The sequence below is a fragment of the Atta colombica genome, unplaced genomic scaffold (genome assembly GCF_001594045.1).
Source record: "Atta colombica isolate Treedump-2 unplaced genomic scaffold, Acol1.0 scaffold88, whole genome shotgun sequence".
Lineage (NCBI taxonomy): Eukaryota > Metazoa > Arthropoda > Insecta > Hymenoptera > Formicidae > Atta > Atta colombica.
This window is the reverse complement of record NW_017259581.1, coordinates 216,593-222,812: the sequence shown is the minus strand read 5'-3', so window position 1 is coordinate 222,812 and position 6,220 is coordinate 216,593.

Below are 6,220 nucleotides of genomic sequence, written 5' to 3'. Positions count from 1 at the left end.
ATATTCAGATTAATTTTAATTAAAAATGCATGATATCTAAAAATGTTTATTTTAGAGAATATGTTAATTACTTAAAAGAAAAATATTAGCATAAAATGTTAATTGCATATCGCAGATGTAGATAAATGTTTTTTTTAATGTAATCCTAATATTCGTTCCGAAATGTCCTTAATTATTTGCGAATCCAGTATATTTTAAATTAACGTATCTTTGAATTAACGTATCTTGCTTAAAGTTAACGCAATTAAACGATTTTTTTATTTTAAAGATAAAAATCCGAGGAATAAGATTATGTAAATTTAAAATTATGTAAAATTGTGAAAAACATTTATTATACACAATTTTTATGACGTATTGAAGAAAATGTCCGGGTTTATTGGACCCACGAATATCGATTAAGGTTAAAAAGTCTTAATCCAAGTTTATGTTATTAATTAATTAATTTAAATTATATCGATATCTCATGTTTTCATATTTGTAACTTCATGTTTCCGTTATTTGGACAAGATTTTCTGGATTTAATGCAGGTGAATATCGTATAATAAAAAATCGGGATAGAAAAAATTAGCTCGGACACGGGTGGAGTCGGAAGCGGCGCGGTAGAGCGAGCCTGATAGAGTCATAAATAGCGCCATAGCTCATTGATCCGCATAATCGCATGCATTACCGCTCTCCTCTCTCTCTCTCTCTCTCTCTCTCTCTCTCTCTCTCTCTCTTTCTCTCTCGCTGGCATTTCGCTCGCGGTTTTCGCTTTTCGAGCCGGCGGCTGTGTGCCGTGTGTACCATTACATCAGCGAACGAGGAACCCACCCCTCTCTTCGAGAACGTGCGATGTGCTTTCGACGGTGACGATCATCTGCCTGCATAAACGATTCATGCCGTCTTTCTTTCACTAGACATCAGTATAGTATTGTAAATACCAATAGAAAACGAAAAAGAAACCGAGCCCGAAAGGTTGTGCTTTAATTGAGATGCAATATTACTCATTATCACTTCAATATAGTTGCAAAACTTTTTATGCTTCAGTTAATTTCATGCATTTAGTGTCACGTAGATTCCTTAAAAGAGAAGTTCTTTGTATAATGTACTTTCAATCTGCATATCCCGAGATTAATGGCTGCGCATACTTTTCTGTCTTTTGCCAATACATATTAATGATTTTTTTATTGAATTATTTGATTGATTTTTTTTCTGTATGATTAATACCTTGGTACCTTAGTTACATAAGATAATTGACGCTAATGATATGGGGAAACTCATGACGGCGAGTAAATTCTCGAATTGAAGAGCGACGAAAACCTGTTTGTATGCAATCTTTGTTCGGCCCAGCGTAGACAGTGCCAAGGTCTTGTTCAATCTGGCAAGTTTCCAATCACGTGGTCATCTCTCGATGCGCTTTAATGTTGATCGTATATTTGTGCTTGGGCTAATGTCTTTATATATATCTTTTATAGATATATAGATCTTTTATAGATATATCTTTTATACCAAGATATATCAAGCGCGATATATGTTATAAGTCAAAAATATATCATTTCACATGTTGCGATTCAACAAAGCGATTAGGACCGCTAATGATCATTAATGATCAAAGCATAGCCCACATACAATTACATTTCAATCTTTCCTTAATTTTTAAACAATCATGATAAATGAGAATATTAGATGTAGTAAGATAAATAGAACACTATATTTACGACCAAGGAATTTATCTTGAGAGACTTTTTTAAATTAATGTCTTCTTTCGGAGCAAAGAAAACTGTATTAAATCTGAAGTCATCTTCTCGTTGTATTCCCTTTTTTCACGGATCGTCATGATTATACTCATATATTTTCGCGTGATTTCCGTCTGTCAGCCAGCGAATCGACCGGCCACGAAATATTGACGATTGTCGATAAACTGATGCCAAGAAACGTATGATATGCCCCCCCAGAAAAGCGACCTGAAAAGTGGCCCTTTGAGCACCGCATCGTCGGCGCGCGGCATCCCGCGGGGGCGGCGGCTTTGACCTGGTAATAGCGTGCCGAGAAGAATGGGAAATGTCACCAGGGGGCGACGAGCGCACGGACCTTCGCCAGGTCGGGGAGTCAACCGCGAGCCTTTTTTGTTCCGGGCCGACGACGGCGTATGAGTCCCCGGGGCCCACATGGGGCTGGATCGTTCTCGCGGCGTCATTAGTCCTCCTCGACGACGTGAGCGCGTACTTCAAACGGATAGGTACGTTTCACCACGGAAAGACGTTTCGCCGTGAAACAAAATTACATCACCGAAAATAAATGTTCTGGCGTGGGGAAAAAAAAAAAAGAGTTCAGCACTCTTAATGCACAATTGAAAAGAATAGGCAACAGGAACGGGGAATAACAGGTTTCAAGCTATTAGAAATCGTATCTTCTAATATATTCAATTTCCGATAGGTTGAAATCTATTATTCCTTGTTTTTTACCTTACCTTTTTAATTGTACATTATATTTATGATAGCCAAGAGTAGTTGCATCGTGGAAAAGAGAGATATGAGAAGACATTCCCTCGTAAAAAAGGTTTCATTTTCATAAGAAAGCTTTCCAGTTGAAAGTCAATCTATCATGAACGAGTTCATTATGTTACGAAAAGATAGAAAGACTTACATTAGAAAAAGATCGTTATGATTTCATTATCATCAAAAATTTTACGATATTATATATATAGGACAACAAAAGTTTTTTTTTAACTATATTCCTAATAATTTCTTATATTATTAGTAACGTATATTTACAAAAAAAAAATACAAACTCTGGTATGGTAGTGATATTTTATTAAATATCAGAAATAATAATTAACATTCAAAACGTGCATCTTTGGTTTTAATATAAGCTTTAAGACGCTTTAAAAATGCATTTACGATAGCCTTTTTTTAAATAAATTCTACCAAGCAGTAAACTGATAAACGGCTTCAGCTTACCGATGAAAATCTCTGATGTGGAATTTTAGTATTCAATAAAATATAATTGACACATCCAGAGTTTCCTTTTTTTAAATTTACGTTATAATATTATTCAGATGCAGACTAACATTTCTGTCATTATTTTGACATAAAAAAAATTAATGCCTTAATATCGTTTTTACGATAAAATGAAGTCAAATAACAGTTTGAATAATAATTTGATGACTAAACAAAATTTTGTGCCACTTTTTTGTCATTCTGTAATGTCATTCTGTGATGAATTAAAGGACTATAATCGATAAATAAAATAACAGTTGAAATTGATTAATGTCGTATTTTGAATTTAAAGAGAGAATTTTAAAGATATATAAATACATGGCATTTATTGTGAATGTAAGCTATGAGTCTTTGGTATTCGTTCCTTTTCCTGTTACAGGTTTTATGTTTCTACCACGATAAAAAGTAGCATGTGAAAAAAAAACGTTTCATCACGCATTCCTTTCCCTAGTAGCTTTCACGCGACGTTCTTTTCAACTCTTTGTGGACGATGACTTTGCAGAAAGAAATCGAGATGTCACCCGATTAGGACGCGATCATATAATATGAAATCGGTTCGATACACGTCGCGTTAATGATTCGGTGAATGACCCGCGTACAAAAGGCTGATCGTACGATGTATAACACGCGTGCATAAAAAAGATACTTGGCGAACGTGCACACATCGGAAGCGCGGAGCGCACTCCGCCGCTTTTATCTTGCAATTTCTTTGAGGAGCTAATTATTGTGCAAAAAAAGAGCGAACGTCATTCAATGTGCATTTACGACGTTCTCGACTAATTGAACTTGTTTATCCGCGGCATCGGGTGCCTTCGCGAGACTCGACGTGAGATGCACGGAACGATGTAATTATATGCTCGCGTACAGTCTGTGTTATCTGCAACGCGGAGATACATTCTTGCGAGATGCGCTTTTAAATTTCGACACCTCCGGTAAGAAAAAAACAATTGGGAAACAAACGTAGGATACAAATACTGACGTAAATGACAAAATTTCAGAGCTCAATGTAATCTTTTTATTGTGCCTGTCGAGGAAAACTGAACACTATATCGAATTATGTACAGTCCACAATTTCACTCAACCAAGTTACTCTAATCCGTGAACAAGCGCGCAACAAAGTTACATTTTAAGTTATACTAACCACCAACGTTACGTTATTTTTATCGTTTTCCTCTTCCAAATTCTATTATCGTTTTCTACAACAAAATTCGTTACATTTTAATTCGATCCATTCTATTAAATTTATATATCATTTATTTTTTGACTTCTGAATTTAGTTATTCTATTATGATAAGATTTTATTATATTTGACGTATTATCTTTTCCTCTTACAATTTTTATTAAAATTTTATATTGTGACCTAGTCTCTTTTGCATTGGCTTTCACCTATAGCTTGATAACTAGTTGACTTATGCATTTCTCAATTATAGAAATTCCTTCACTCACACTGCACACTGAGCATGTTTAACTGCAAAATAATTACTGTAACATTTCTGGCTTAAAATTAAACCGAAACATTTGATTGCCACCACGCTTTTCCACTCTTACTTGTCCTTGCGATATTATTTTTATCGTTAAAATTTAATAAATATATGAAATTCGAAGGATTTAATTTATTTTATTAAGCTTCGTATTGTAAGATCGATCAAACGTTACAGCGTCCAGTTAAGAAGTTCAATAATTCGACGAATAAACGCCGTTTTTGAAGGCGTAAGGCGTTCCTCGGTGCTCCCATATTAGGGGCTCGCAAGGGTTATCAAGGTTACCATAGTTACCAGATAGATAGGTCAGGTAGATTGGTCGTACCTCGGGTGTGGGAAGGTGGCCCGTGCCAGAGAACGAGATGGTCGCGGAGATCCCTATCGTTTTCGTAGCACGCGCCCTCGCCGCTATACGATTACACGAAATTCCGGGGCCGAGGCATAGTCAAAGAAAAGAAACGTATGTGTTCCTTCCTGAATGGCGCCGCACCGGGCGATCGAATTCCACGACGGAGTTCCGACACTGCCCGACCAGGTGGTGGCGGTTATCGCGCGAAATTATTTATACACCGCGGAATCTCGTCCGTCCGCGCGCGGGTAAGAACAACTTTTTTTTCCACGCCCGAGATTCTGCGCGCGCGCGCGGCCGCATCCTCATTTTCTACGTTCCTAATTATAATTTATAATTGGACGCGCGCGCGGAGGAAACTTCCCGCGATCGATAATTAACCGCGCGCGCGGAGCGAAGTATCTACGAACTTCTTGCGCCCTAATGCGGGCATATCCGCTCTTTCTCTGCTTCTCTCTTTTCCTTTAATAAATATTTAATAAATGCTGATTCTATTCTATTCTATTCTATTCTCTTTGTTGCCTTTTTGTCCCTTGATAAATTATTTCCTAATATAATTATTTTCCACTTGTCGATTTCTCATATTTTGTAATCGATAAAACTTCCTTCAAACTTGTTTTCAAATAATCGAAAATATTTAGTGCAGGAAACGAAATTGATATATATAATATTTCATATATTAATGGAGAAAAGTGTGTAGTATTTGTGACTGTAATTGCATGATAAAATAATAATAATTATGGTTAGAAACTTCATTTTTATCTATAATGTGCTATTTACATCTAAAGTATTTACATCTAAAGTTAGTATTGTAATAATAATTATTTTTATAGTTATAAAAAATATACAGCTGATATGGAAAATAATTATAAATTGCTGTTAAATTATGATAATTACAATCATGTTTCTCTTAGTGTAAACAAAGATCATCTCTACATTTATTTGTGAGAATGAAAACGTAAGAAACGAGTTTTTTCATATCTAAATGTACTTATACGGATTTTAATCTATGATTATATCCTTCGTCCTAATTACGGTATCGTTGCCGGTACGGTTTATTGGGATCACGGTAAAGCTTTCGGCAAACGAAGAAGTGCGCGATGATCAGGAGCAAAAAGGCGCTGTCCCTTGTCTGGCTGAAAGCGCTGGCAGATTAAAACTAAAAAAAGGAAAAGAAAAGAGCGCGGGATAGAAGTGAAGATTGGAGAAGAGTAAGAGAAGGTAAGAGTAGGGGGCCGAGGGACAGTACGAGAGAACAAGGAACGCAGATGAGAGAAGAAACAAAGGGTCGAGAGGAGAGGTGGCCCTCTCTAAAAGCCAATCAAAGGAATGACAGTATGCTACCCGCCTCGTAACCTTCAAAAGGGCTGCCCGAGGGCTGACACTGGATTGGGCACCGGGCTACTCCATAT